Source organism: Musa acuminata, chromosome BXJ2-4 (assembly GCF_036884655.1).
Source record: "Musa acuminata AAA Group cultivar baxijiao chromosome BXJ2-4, Cavendish_Baxijiao_AAA, whole genome shotgun sequence".
NCBI classification, from domain to species: domain Eukaryota; kingdom Viridiplantae; phylum Streptophyta; class Magnoliopsida; order Zingiberales; family Musaceae; genus Musa; species Musa acuminata.
In genome coordinates this window covers 38,867,819-38,883,571 of record NC_088341.1, presented here as the reverse complement: position 1 = coordinate 38,883,571, position 15,753 = coordinate 38,867,819, and the positions used below count along the sequence as shown (strand labels likewise).

The following is a 15,753-nucleotide window of genomic DNA, read 5'->3' as shown; positions in this document are numbered from 1 at the left end:
GTCATGAGTTTAACCATCCTTGTGCTGCTAAATTAAGAACAAGGCCCTCTTCAACAATGATCATAAAAAATTGTACAATTTGCAGCATGAGTTCTAATTGTCATTACTTATATTTCCATCATAATATAGGTCTTCACAATGCAAAAAAAAAGAAGATAAATATCTTCCTGTATAACCATCCAACTTCTTCTTTGGAAAAAGGTTTGGATCGACTTCTATGCTAAATGTAGAGTTAACATGATCGAGTTTCTAAGACAAACCTACAAGTGTAACTCTTTGATGCCTCGCATCCCACATGTCCTGGTGAAGAACACAGTTCTACAAATAAAAAGATGGTAAGTTTGAGAGCAATAGAGTGACTTGATACATGGATTATGGGAAAGCATACAGCAATTGCAACAAGGACTTTGCAGAAGCAACAAGAAGCACTATGAAATGAAAAGTTCTAAGCAGGTCTTGGAAAATAAGAACAATGATACAATTCGAGATCCAGAGAATCGGTAAAAACAAAAACTAAGAACAGCAGTTGTGAATCCTGTGCCAATTTCAATCACAGGGTAAATACATTTAGACCAGTCATTTGTGTTCATTGAAATGGATCAATACCGATTTAATTTACAATAACAACAAACAACAACAACAAAGCTGTCCCAATTATTTAAGATCGGTTACATGGATCTTTTACTATTATTAAGATCGATGAATTATAATGAAATGATACAATGCAATACAAACACCTCCAGGTTGCTTGTAAAAAGAGATGATCCATTGTACTGCTGCATCAAAGGAAATGAAATAACCAATAGCAAAAATTAAGATATTCCTGATTGGACAAATATTTGAACTTCAGTGGATTATGATTTGCCAAAATGTTTGACAGAATAATACAATAATTTATTATAAAAAAAAGAAATACAACTATGATGTGTATATATTGGATAATAATAATAAAGGATAAACCACTCTTTACATAAACCAAATGACATGCTAGTTGGAAGTTGCACCATAAATTCTACTGAAACAGAATTAATCTTGAAATATGATGGCAGGCCTTGAATGATTCAGTTAAACCTGCAAAGATGAAGTCTGTAGTTGTCCTGTTGGAAAGAACTTGATTCTTGATTCTAGACACTGGGTTCTCCCTCCTGATTCACTATTGAATCAGCATATGGAAGGTCGATAGATGGGGACAGGTGATGCCTTATAGAATTAATAGGAATGACTAAGGGTGAAGGGAAGATTGAATCCTCCAAACCCTATTTCAGTGGTGCCCCTCTCATTATGCTCACAAATAAAGTGGTCTGCAAACAGTGTTGTTCATGACTGCAGATATTTTTGAAATCACTACAGTGTGGGGAAATAAGCGAAACATCTGAAACCAAGTTGCCACCGAATGGATCTGCCACCATTTACATGGCTCTGCTGAATGTGTCAATTAACACCACACTTGGTGAAAATATTCATATTTATTGTCACTACAAACAAAGTTATCTAAAACTTCCTGTCCATTATTAAATACAGCATAGCATTTCATGAATGAACAAAAGAACTTAAACCATACATTTCCTGCAAAATTTGGTTCCGCAACTTCTAAAGCATATTGAGCAATCAAATTTGAGCCACAAATGCAAAGGGCCTTGTTGAACAAACTTATACAAAGCATTAGAATAATTATTAAGTTGGTGTTGAATCTCAGATTTTGATGATAAAGTCAATTGATGGGTTAATTGATCTAATCCATATTATTGAATTAAGTGTGTAGGATTAACTACGCTAGCTTGAAGACATAAAGTAAGTTTACCGGAGTCAAGTTCGATGGGTGTTCGAGAGTCAGCCGAAAGTCCGAAGAATCGTCGGAAGTGCCGTCGGAACCAACCGAGAAAGAATCAGGGACTTGCCGAAGTTTTCGGAAGTCCACCAGAAAGATCATTGGAGGTTCGTGGAGATCACCGAGAAGGTTCAGAAACTTGCCAAAGACTCGTTGAACTCGCCACAAGACCGGGAGCCTGCTAGGAATCCGTCGGAAGAAATCCGAGGGTGTATCGGAAGTCCGCCAGAAGTTCATCGGAAAGCTCGCCGGAAGGAAACTCAACATTGCCGGTTAAAAATTTGCTTAGGGCTATGTCTTAATTTCATAGTTTATATATAATTTGGATTAGGATTAAGGGTTAATCTTATAACCCGATTGGGGGCCAATTGGGCCTGAGTTTGGACTGGTTTGGGCCAAGTTTGGAGCCCAACCAGTGAGCTGGAACAGTCCAGGCGGTGGCACCGTTGGACTGGGCGATGGCATCGCCCAGAACCCGAGAGGTCTGGCGGTGGCACCGCCAGTACACTGTCAGTGTAATACACTGACAAGCGATGACACCGCCAGCATTGGGAAACCCAAAAGTAATTCAAATTTGAAGCCCAAATTTAAATCTTCTTGGGGCCTATAAATACCCCTCAATTCTCAATAGAGATTACACCTTTTTGAGAAGTTAGAAAGTGAGAAAAAACTCTAGCAAAATCTTGTTTTCAATAGCTTAAGTGTTCACCTCCCTCTTTCTCTTTGAAAAAAATCTGTAAGAGTATGAACCACTTGTAAGAAGGTTGTAAGAGGGGTATTTGGTCCTTCCCCTTCAAAGTGATTTGCTAGTGGAAGTTGAGAGCCTCATCAAAGAAGGCTTCGAAAGTGGATGTAGATCATTTGACCAAACCACTATACATCGTGGTGTTCCTTGAATATATGAGTGTTTAATTTTCTGAACCATTTCTCTACTTAGCTGCAAATCATTCGGTTTTCATTTCTCTACTCTTGACTACCTTTAGTCGAGCTATTTCAGCTAAGTCATCCTTCGTCGAATTGCAATCTCTACATATTTACGAAATTGATTTCAAACTTACGAGTTTTAATCCGCTGCACTAATTCACCCCCCTTACAGCCAAATTCATGAGCTTCAAAAAAAATTTACATATGGTGTCAAATAGATGATGGTTCTCTCATTTAAATTATATGATATAGTATCAAATAGGCAAGGGCTCTCTTAGTGTTTTGAACCAATAAAATCTAGTAACTCGGATGTAAAGAAGTTAGTCAAAGAATAGAGGATTAGATTAGTAACTTGAAATATAGGAATACTTTTAGAGAAGAGATTAGAATTGGTAAACATTATGATCAGAAGAAGAATAAATATTATTTGCTTATAAGAGATTAAGTGAATAGGAAAAAAATCTAGAGAGATTGATAGTATTGGATTTAAAATTTGGTATATTAAAAAAGTAAAATATAAAAATAGTGTATGAATTGTTATTGATAAGGATCTTAAAAGCAATATTGTAGATGTAAAAAGATTTGGAGATAAAATTATAAAATTGTAGATGTGAAAGAACAATTTTTTTTTAATGTCATTGATGTTTATGTCTCTCAAATCGAATTGGATAATCAAACCAAAAGAGAATTTTGGAAAAGATTAGATAATATCATTCAAAGAGTGCCTATAACAAAAAAATCTTGGAGGAAATTTAAAGTAGGGAAAACTTTGGTTATGGGGATAGGAATACAGATGAAAGTATGATTTTAGATTTTATAAATCTATATAATTTTATAATTATAAATACTTATTTTAAGAAGAGAGATGAATATTTAATTACTTATAAGAGTAGTCACAATTATCGTTAAATAAATTTTTTTCATAAATAAAGTTATTTATAAGAATTGTAAAATTATACCTATCGAAAGTTTGACAAATCAATATAGGTTAATGGTATTATATATTTATTATAGAAAATGGAAGAAAAGAAAAGTAGAAAAAACTACTAGGACTAAATGGTAAAATTAAGATGATAATATAAATACTTTTAAGAATAAGATGAAAATGGAGACAACTTTAATAAAGGAGTTTCTTAGTACTATTTGGACTATAATGACTAATAAGATTAAAAGCTTTAATAAAGGAGTTTCTTAGTGAAACTAAAAGTAGAGTCGTAACCTTAAGATAGAGTTGATGGTTGTACGAGAAAGTTAAAAAAATAATTTTTACTAAAAGATCATGTTTAAAGATCGGTAAAAATCATAAAAATAAGAAAAAATTAAAAGATATAAAGAATCTAAAAAAAGATTTAAAAATGATTAGTATGATAAGATATAAAGTTTATGATAATTTTTAAATTAAATTAGATACTAAAAATTATGAAAAAGATATATATTAAATTGTTAAAGCTAGGGAAAGAAAGTGCAACAATTTAGGTAATATTAGATGCATTAAAGACAAAGATCAAATAATACTTGTTAATGATAATGAGATTAAGAAAAGATAAAAATTTATCTTTAGAAATTGTTTAATAAATATTTTACATAGGACTTAGATTTGATAATAAATAATAGTGGAAGATTCAATAATCATATATTTATTTATAAAATTAGAGTTAATGAAGTAAAAGACGCATAAAAGAATAAAATAACTAAAAATGTAGTGCTTGATGATATCCCTATTAAGGTATAAAAAAGTTTAGGGGACAAAGGAGTAACTTGGTTAACTAACTTATTTAATAAAATCATAAGATTCAAAAAAATATCTAATGAATATAAAAAAAATTAGTGCTAATTTATAAATATAAGGATGACATACAAAATTGTTTAAATTATATAAAAATTAAAATAAGTCAAACCCTAGGAAAGAGTTATCAAAATAGGATAAGACTTGAAACAAAAATCTTTAAAAATCAAGTTGGTTTATGCTTCAAAAAGATCAACTATAGAAACTATTTATCTATTAAGATAATTAATGAAAAAGTATAGAGAGAAAAAAAATTTGCATATGATTTTTATTAATTTAAAGAAAGCTTATGATAGAGTTTATTATGGTAGGTTTTAGAAAAAAAAGGTGTATCCACTAATTATATTAACATTATTAAAGATATATATAATAATATAGCTACTAGTATTAGAATTATATGGAGTGTGTCTAGTAAATTTTTTATTAGCTTATGATTATACTAAAGATTTACATTAAGTCTCTACCTTTTCACATTGATAATAGATAAACTTACTAATCACATATATTACAGACATCCCTTGTGTATGTTATTTATTGATGATATTATCTTAGTTAATGAAAGTCTAAGTGAAATTAATTATAAGCTTGAGCTACAAAGGCCAACCTTAGATTAAGTAGAACTAAGATCGAATACATAAAATATAATTTTAGTGATTTTAGATATAAACAAGAGAATATGGTTAAATTGGATGGACAAAAAATCCCTTTGAGTAAAAACTTCAAGTATCTTGGATCAATTTTTTAATAAGATAAAGAGATTAATAAAAATATTATTCATAGAGTAAAAAAAAGAAGGTTAAAATGATGAGAGGTGTCAAGAGTCTTGTGTGACCATTAAATACCTTGAAGATTAAAAGAAAAAAATTATGGAACAGTTATGAAACTAATAATACCTTATATATTTGAGTATTGGGTGATTAATAATAAATATATATATAATTTAAGTTATCGAGAATGTTGAGATGGACATATAAAGTTAATAGGAAAGATAGGAAAAGATATATTTCTACTCATGAACAATCAAGTATCGCTTCGATAAAGGATAAGATGAGAGAAAATTATTTAAAATGGTATGAACATGTGTTGAAGAGATCTCTTAATGTGATAGTCGAAAGATGTAAAATAACTAATGTTAATAGTAAAAGAAGAGATAGAGAAAATTTTAAAAAGACCTTAATATAAACTATAAATAAATATTTAAATACTCTGAACTTAACTAAACATATAACTTTTTACATATCTCAATGATAATAAAAGATCCACGTAGCCGACTTCAAATCCAAATAGTTAAGAATTATAGCTTTATTGTTATTATTGTAGTACAAACAATTTCACATGTGGGCACAAGATGAGACAATCATTTTCAAAGTCTTCAAGCTTGTGGTCCTTTACTTCTTAAATGATTATTGTTAACGGTATGTGGAAAAATAAAAAAAAAATTAAAAAATAAAAATCATATATAAATAAAAAAATAAATAATTTCACTCGTGAATAATTAAATATGTTACTTTAATAAAAATATAAAATGAGAAAGATTTGAAATGTACATGTGCTTAGGAGATCTACAAATGTGATAGTTAGAAAAAACTATATAATTATTATTAACGGTGTGAGGAAAAATAAAGGAGATAAAAAAAATAGAAATCATAAATAAAGTTTTAAATTGTTTTAACTAAAAATATAAATCGTTATAGATATGTAAAAGATCATATAGCTAATCCTAAATTATTAAGTTTTTTTATATTGTAGTGTCAAGAATTGTGTCATCAATATAATGATACAAAAAATGGAACAAAAAGAACCAACATAATTGCAAGTTAAAAAATAGTTGTTACCATTGGAGTATCTAAGAGTTTCTCTTATCAGTCTTCTCTTCTAGTCATAATGAGAAATAGATAATGTGACGAGAAGAGCTTGATTCAATTGCTCCTTTTCTCTTCTGTTGATTTATATATTTTTAAAGCAGTACTAGGCCATCAACAAATGCAGTTGCATATAACACAACATTGTGTAATCACTACATGCGGTATATCCTTTAAGACAAGAACCAAGTGAAACCAAATTTAATTGGCAGTTAATCCACATAGCAATAGCAACCAAATAAAGTTCAAGATAATAGAACAGCTTTTATGCTGCAAATAACATGCAATAAATAAGAAAGAAAAAGAAAGACCAAACCCAAATATTTGCAGTTAAATCCATTGTATATTATTCTTGAGAACTTTGGTACCAATCCTCTCTTATCCATAAATAAAAATTATTTACCAATCATAAAGAGTTGAATGTAATGCTTTAAGATAATAGTAGAAAACAGCAAAGAAATTTCAATTAAAAGTTTAGAATAGGAAGGTCATGATCGTATAGGAAATATTGGAGATTACAAGAAATAAAACAAACTCTCCAAATCCATAAAGCCATCAAAACGATTGCAATTTAGTGTCACTTTGACATCCAACATTTAGGTACAAAAAGGACTATAGAAGAACTTTGTAACGAGTGAAATGTAATGAATACATGCGAAATCATTTTTTCCCTTTTGGTTTAGGTTTTTTTTTAGGTTATTATGTTTTGTCAGGAAGCCAAGAGATGGAAGAAGTTAGCTAGAGATGATATTTTTATTATGAAAGAAAAAATGATAAAATGCCAGAAGATGAGGATGCAACAAAAGTAATTGTATGTATCACTCGATCTTTTCATTATTGTTATGGTTCTTATTAGTTTATTTTCTTAAGTTTAAATTTTTATTAAGAATATATTTATTTTTATTACAGGAACAAATGAAGAATCTCAAGGCACAACATCCTGAACTTGCAGCAGCTGATATTTCTTCAAGTAAAGATATCATTTATCTACTATTCGAACCAGAGAAATCAGGATATGTGTGATATTATCCAAATATTATTATTTAATAATAATAGTATCCAAATATTATTATTTAATATCTATGACTGCACAGTATGAGAATGAGAAAGATAAAGAAATTCGACAACTGAAGGAAAAACTTGAAAAAAAATACTCAAGATATGGAAGAAATACAAACTCAATTATAAATACTTGTGGATGAAAAAACTCCTCGAACAAATAATATAGGTAAAATCTAAAACTTCTTTTATCTTATGATTTTTTTATTTATATTTATGAATCTAATTAATATTATTCACCCTATGCAGGTGTCAGTCTTTGAGAGAAGTGCGAAGCATCTCTTTTGTAATTTTTTTTATATTATCCTACTCAAAACTTTCGAAAGAAAGGTTGTTTGTTTGCATTTACATATGAAATTGAATGTATTTTTATATCAATTGATATGGTTAATAGAAGAATATTATATTCTTTTTTGTGAATCATGAATTACTGTTGTAGTTAGTATGTACTGTTGTTGTGGATGGTTATTCATTGGATTAAAGTATTTATTTATGTAATTTAATAGTAGCATAAATATATGAATTATTAATGTGATTATCCTTCTGTAGGATAAAAGTATCTATTATTGTAGTTGAAGAATTACAGTAATAACTAAACTATTACAGTGTTTGTCATATGATGAACAGTGGACCACGATCGGAAGTACCATCTTCCGAACAACTTGTGGAGCGGGAGAAAACAACAAAAGCTAAAGATGGGGCAAGTGACCACCACCACCAACCTAGCAAAGATAAAAACAACAAAAGCTAGATGGAGAGATTAAGTGCACCTGAGAGATACGAGCGATGATTCATTGGCTTCTTTCCACAAAAGCTTGTCGAGATGAATCGATCAGGCATGGGGAAGGGCAACAAAGCTCAACCCTTTACGCTCGTCGCCGGCTCATGGAGAAGAACAAACATGAAGGCTGTTAATACTAGCTAATTCCTAAACACGGACTCAGTGTTGAACTTGATAGGAAGAGGGGATAGAGATATCCAACAGAGGAAGAGTAGGACAAGCTTAAATCTTCTATATTTCTCTCAACAAAAACTCCTTATAATTTCAAAAAACTCTCTTTTTCATGACCCAACATATGGGGTTTATATAGTCCCCAAAGATATATTACATTAATTGTATTCAAGATGAATTATTCTCTTTCAAGAAACCCTTTCAAGAACCAATAACCAATTTGACTTATCTCCCTCTTGATGCAATGAACCTTTCTTTTAATGAAATGAACCTCTTTATGATACTTGACAAGTTTACTTCCAACATTCTCCCTCTTAAACTTGTTCCATCTAGCATGCCAAATTTCATTCGAAGTTGTTGAAATATTTCAAATTTGAGAGGTTTTGTAATGAAATCTTGTATCGATATGCTTATGAAATATTTCAAATTTCATTCGATGTAGCTCCACTTTTTATTTTTGATATGATCTCTTATGAAATGAAATCTTGTATCGATATGCTTCGATCTTTCATGATAAACTGAATTCTTGGCTAAGGCAATAGCTGATTTGTTATCAACATAAATCTTGGTTGACTTCTCCTGTGGCATATGAAGTTCTTGGAGTAATCTTCTTAGCCAGATTGCATGACAAACACTAGAAGAAGCTGCTATATATTCTGCTTCACAACTTGATAGAGCAAAGATCCATTGCTTTTTTGAAGACCAAGTGAATATAGCTTCACCAAAATAAAATACAAATCCAGTTGTACTCTTCCGATCATCGTAGCTTCCGACCCAATCACTGTCACTATATCCAATAAGCTCCAACTTTTTAGATGATGAATAGAACATTCCATACTTAATTATTCCTTTAATATATCGTAAAATTCTTTTAGTGATATTTAAATGAGATGTCTTAGGAACTTCCATATATCTACTTATTAAACCAACTCCAAATAGTATATCAGGTCGAGTGCATGTCAAATACCTTAAACATCCAACTAGACTTTTATAATAAGTTGGATTAATGTATTTACCTTCACCTTCCTTAGTCAACTTGTGCCATATTCAACAGGTGTATCTGTAGGATGACAATCTTCCATAGAAAACTTTTTTAAAGCCTCCTTTGCATAATTTTCTTGTGAGATAATAATTCCTCCATTATCTTGTGTAACTTCGATACCAAGGAAATAAGTCATTAAGCCCAAATCAATCATCTCAAACTTCTTTTTCATAGAGTACTTAAAATCTTTAATCATAGAGCTACTATTGCCTATAAATATTAAATCATCTACGTACAGACATACAAACAAGATATCTCCATTAGAGTTAGATTTTGTATAGAAAGCATGTTCATGTGGACATTTAGAAAAACCATTTTGAATAAAATAAGCATCTATTCGAAAATTCCATGCTCGTGGGGCTTGTTTAAGCCAATAAAAAGTTCTCTTTAACTCGTATACTTTGTGTTCTTGTTCATGAATAATAAAACCATGGGGTTGTTGAATATATACCTCTTCTTCAAGAACTCCATTAAGAAATACTGATTTGACATCCATTTGTAAAAAAATTTATTTCATTTGAGCTGCTAGAGAGATAAGTAATCTTACTGTCTCCAATCGAGCAACTAGCGTAAATACTTCTTCATAGTCAATCTCATATTGTTGTTTATATCCCTTTGCAACTAATCTAGCCTTGTATTTCTCCACCTATCCTTTTGTATTTCTTTTTGTTTTGATGATCCACTTAACACCGATAGCTTGGTGGTCTTTTGGAAGTGTAGTAAGCTCCCATGTATTATTTTTGTTAATTGTATGAATCTCTTCATTCATAGCTTGTCGTCATTTTTCATCTCTATAAGCTTCTTCGAAGGTTAATGGATCATATCCTGCAAAAAAATAAAATAAAGAAAGTTCATCATTGTTAGTATCAATCCTTCGAGTCACATCATATAGAATATGAATCGGCCTTGTCCTTCTTATAATTGGACTTCTTGAATCATGTGACCTAGCCGATCTAGGTGATGATTCCAGCAAAGCCACTTCGGTGCTTGCTTGTATTATATCATCTTCTTCTGAAGTTGTAGCTTTCTTATACTGCTCATCATTTTTTCAATTCCAAATCTATTGTTCATCAAACTCAACATCTCTTGATATCACAACTTTATTTGTGATAGGATTGTAGAGTTTGTAACCACTGGAATTCTCTGGATAACCTAGCAAAATGTATTTCTGACTTTTATCCTCCAATTTTGTTCTCTTTTCTTCTGGTATCTTGGCAAATGCAATACTTCCAAAAATCCTCAAATGATCAACTCTTGGTTTTTATAAGCTTCATACTTCTTTTGGTGTAACATTACAAATTCGCTTTGTCCGAAACCTGTTAAGCAAATAAACTGCACAAGCAACAGCATCACCCCAAAATTCTTTCGGAATTTTTCTTTCCTTTAATATGCATCGGACCATATTAAGGATAATCTTTTTTTTTCTTTCTAAGACACCATTTTGTTGAGGTGTGTATGGCTTGGTGAATTGATGTAGAATTCCATTATTTCTATAAAAACTTTTAAATTCATTTGATATATATTCACCAGCCCTATTTGTTCTTAAACATTTAATCTTACAATAACTTTGTCTTTCAACCAAATCCTTAAATTCTTTGAATTTGCTTAAAACTTCTTTCTTTTCTTTTAATATGTAAACCCAAGTTTTGCCACTATGATCATCGGTGAAGGTAAGAAAATACATGCTTCCTCCAAGTGATACTGGATTGATAAGGCCACAAACATCTGAGTGTACTAGATCAAGTCGATGTCATGCTCTTTTTGTTCTTCTCACTTTAAAAGGCTTTCTTTCTTATTTACCCATCACACATACTTCACATAATTTTGATGGGCGATCAATTTTTGGCATTCCTGTCACCATATTATACTTCTCTAGAAGTTTCAAAGCCTCAAAATTTAAGTGAGCATATCTAAGATGTCAAAGTATAGAAATATCCTCAATATCAGCTTTAAAATAATTTGATTGATCAAAAATACTAAAATGCAGAGGAAACATTCTATTCTTTACCATTTTCACGTGTGATATTAATGTTTTATTCTTATCACGAATTGAGAGAGTCATATCTTTCATCTCAATATCATAACCTTTTTCAAGTAATTATCCCAAGATTAGAACATTAATTTTCATATCAGGAACATACTAAACATCTGAAATGTATAATTCCTTGCCATTATTAAGTTCAAGGAGAATTTTACCTTTGCCTCTTACTGGTCTTTGAGACAAATCACTAAATGTAATGTTCCCGGAATAACTTGTATCCATTTCTGAAAATAATTCTTTGATGCCACACCTGTGATTTGAGGCTCTTGTATCTAGATACCATGTCATAGACTGATCCTCTTTCAAATTATCATAACTCATTAGCAAAACTTGATTTTCGTTTTTTTATTCCTCAACAAAATTTATCTTATCACCTTGATTGTTAGGATTATAATAACATTCATAAGAGTAATATTCATACCTTTTATAAATATAGCATTGTATTTCAGATCTTTTAGAGTTTCTACCACATCCACGGCCTCGGCCACGTCCTCGACCATAACCTCGGCCTCTTTGGCTAGAATTTTCTTCAACATTTTCATTGTTTGGAGATTCTTGGTTGGTCTAATTTTTGACTCCTCTTCCTCTTTGTTCTCGTCCTCTTCCTCTTTGAGAATTTGATTCTCCTTTATTTTCAAGAGCAAACTTAGCTTGTAGTGCTTGCTCCATAGTTTTGTCTTCTTCTCTTTTTGTAATCCTTTGTTCATGAACTTGAAGGGAACCCATAAGTTCTTCTAAAGACATTTTTTCTAAATCTTTAGATTCTTCAATCGCAACAGTAATAAAATCAAATTTCTAATCTAGAGATCTCAATATTTTTTCTATTACTCTCTGATCATTTATTTGTTCACCATTTCGTCTCATTTGATGAATAATAGAAATGATTTTTGAGAAGTAATCAGAAATAGTTTCAGAAGTACCTTATTGTAATTTTTCAAACTCGGCTCGTAAAATTTGTAGACAAAGTTTCTTTACCTTATCAACACCACCAAATGCCTTTTGAAGTATTTCCCGAGCCTCCTTTGAACAAAGCCTTTTTCTCTCTCATCCTTCTTTCTTTGAGTTGTTTTCTTCCTTCTACATTCATTGCTCCTTCTTCTACTGGACTTGGTTCAGCAAATCCATCTTTTACAAACTCCTATACATCTTGGGAGCCTAGAAGAACCTTCATTTGGATGCACCATATGTCATAATTATTTTTTATCAATCTGGGGATCTAGAGTTAGATGACACTTAAGGAAGAGGTCATAGCTTAACCTATGCTCTGATACCAAATGTTGAACTTGATAGGAAGAGGGGATAGAGATATCAAATAAAGGAAGAGTAGGACAAGCTTAAATCTTCTATATTTCTCTCAAGAAAAACTCTTTACAATTTAAAAAAACTCTCTATTTCATGACCCAACATATGGGATTTATATAGTCTCCAAAGATACATTACATTAATTGTATTCAAGATGAATCATTATCTTTTAAGAAACCGAACCAATAACCAATTTGACTTATTCTTTTATAGCATTTTAATCCATTTTTTCTTCTTGATGTAATGAATATCCCTCCTTATGCAATGAACCTTTCTTTTGATGAAATGAACCTCTTATGATACTTGAACAAGTTTACTTCCAACACTCAGCACCAAACATCATCAAGCAAAGAAAAGACAAGCAGCAAAAACAAACACACACACAGGAATGAAAGAAAGAAGTAAAAATCTCATCGTCCGAACCAAGAAACTTTTCTCTCTCTAAAATAATGCAAAAATATGGAATCCTTTGTGATAAGATGGTCTTAAAAGGGAAACAAGCCGCAAAGAAGAAGCAGAAAGCAGAGATGCTTACGAGCAGCGAGTCTTTGTTCAAGTTGGCAAAGTAACAGCCCATCAAGGTGGTGAGGAAATGGTCTCGAGCGCAAACGAAAGAAAACACAGTTAGATGGCCAGGAATGGACGATGGTGGGCATGAACCTCGGGGAGCACCTTCTCTCCACGGATCCTCACAGCTTGAATCCATGTTTTGTTGAAACGCTCCAAACCCTATCCGCAACAGGCAAGAGACAAGGAAAGGAGAGGAAAGCAAAAGCAAGAAGGACGACAGAAAATGCGACATACAAACCACAGCAATGATGGAGCAAAGTGACCACCACCACAAACCTAGCAAAGATTAAAGCAACAAAAGCTAGATGGAGATTAAGTGTACCTGACAGATACCAGCGATGATTCATTGGCTTCTTTCCACAAAAGCTAGTAGAGATGAATCGATCAGGCATGGGGAAGGGCAACAAAGCTCACCCCTTTCCGCTCGTCGCTGGCTCATGTAGAAGAACAAACATGAAGGCTGTTAATACTAGCCATGATTCCTAATCACGGACTCAACCACTCAAAAAATTGCCATTATCGTCACCAAACATCATCAAGCAAAGAAAAGACAAGCAGCCAAAAAAAATAAAACACAAGAAAGAACGAGAGAAAGAAAAAAAAAATCTCATTGTCCGAACCAAGAAACGTTTCTTTCTCTAAAATCATACGAAAATATGGAATCTTTGTGTGATAAGATGGTCTTAAAAGGGAAATAACCAGCAAAGAAGAATGATGAAAGCAGGGATGCTTACGAGTCGTGGCGAGAGCAGCGAGTGAGTCTTTGTTCAAGTTGACAAAGCAACAGCCCATCAAGGTGGTGAGGAAATGGTCTCGAGCGCAAACGAAAGAAAAAACAGTGTGATGGTCGGGAATGGACGATGGTGGACATGAACCTCCGGGAGCACCTTCTCTCCAAGGATCCTCACAGCTTGAATTCATGTTTTGTTGAAACGCTCCAAACACTATCCGAAACAGGCAACAGACATGGAAAGGAAAGGAAAGCCAGCAAGAAGGACGACAGAAAAGATGGGAGAACACCAAGAAGGAGAGTGGAATTGGTCAAACAGTGTCTTCCGGTGAGGCGGCACAGCCTGCTTCAAGGTGTAGTACTGTACTCTTTCTATTCTCTCTCTCCGGCTTCATTACAAACAGGGCAGAGACGGACAATACCACTCCCTCATCCATCGCTCTCTCTCTCTCTCTCTCTCTCTCTCTCTCTCTCTCTCTTACTTCCCTTTTCAACAGACGCGATTATTCCTACAATTTCCCAATTTCTAGAACTTTATAAGCATTAATGAAAGGAAAGAGCGAAAACCGGAGAGGCAATTAAGCACGCGCTTCTTCACCCACGCAAATCCGTCGAGCTGATAGGCAGATAGGATATGACTGACAGCGAAGCGAAGCAAAGCAAAACATCGCAACGCGGCCGCCGAAACACTGACGAAGTAAAAGGCAGCCTCGTTAGACACGTTCAATCACTCTCTTTCTCCACCTCCCTCTCTCTCTCTCTCTCTTCTCCGGTGGGAGGGGAGCGCATTTTCAAGTATGATCACAGAAGAAATAACAGCGAAAGGTTGACAACAAGAGATTTGAGCACGCAACGGAAACAGCACCCCGTCATGCCATTTACCCCCGGCGTGTGCTCACTCTCTCCTGTCAACCTGCTTCGCTTCGCATCCCTTCTCAAACCCCGTCATGCCAAGTGCAATCCACCCCTCGAGATTACATTCCCTTCCCATCTCCCTCTCCCCCTACCTTCTCCACCGCCCCCTCCCATCACACTGTGTGGCTGTCCACGTCCTAAATAGAGGGAGGGGTGCGGGATTAGAGGAGCGATTAGTATTAATTTAGAAATATATTTGAAATGCTTATTGAGATCAATGTAAATTAGTATTCAATAATTTTTTAAATCATATTTAATTTAAATATTATATTAAAAAAAATACTTAAATACTAATATTATCGTAAGATAGTATTATCATCTCATTATTTACGAGATATTAATATATTTTTTATTCTAAAAGTACTTTATGATTTTATCTAAAATTATCAAAATGATTTAGTGATAACTGCGATGATTTATATTTTTTATAAGATAAAAATTTATTCATTCTGTTTTTTTTAAAAAAAAAAATTATTTATTAATACAAATATATTTCTTATATATATATATATATATATATATATATATATATATATAGATTTAGTGATACCCATCAAGGTAGGTTGACAATATGATGGGTCCCATTGACATGATAATATCTTTCCTTTTTTAAATAAAAAATTATATAAATATTAAATAATGTTAAATGAAATAAAATAGAACCCACCAAATAATCCCAAGAGGTTAAAAAAATTCACAACATAATAATGTGCTAGTAGTTCGAAAAAAGTTTGAATTGATT

The 15,753-nt window shown here is 32.3% G+C and overlaps 1 long non-coding RNA gene across 1 annotated transcript; it reads right to left on the bottom strand.

The window, feature by feature from the left end:
- Positions 1-124: 124 nt before the first annotated feature.
- On the bottom strand, positions 125-15,051 carry LOC135609191 (uncharacterized). Its single transcript, XR_010485701.1, has 3 exons — positions 14,101-15,051; positions 13,332-13,796; positions 125-318 (listed from the first exon to the last, which is right to left on the bottom strand). It is a non-coding gene; the product is annotated as an uncharacterized LOC135609191 (long non-coding RNA).
- Between the last annotated feature and the right edge of the window lie 702 nt (positions 15,052-15,753).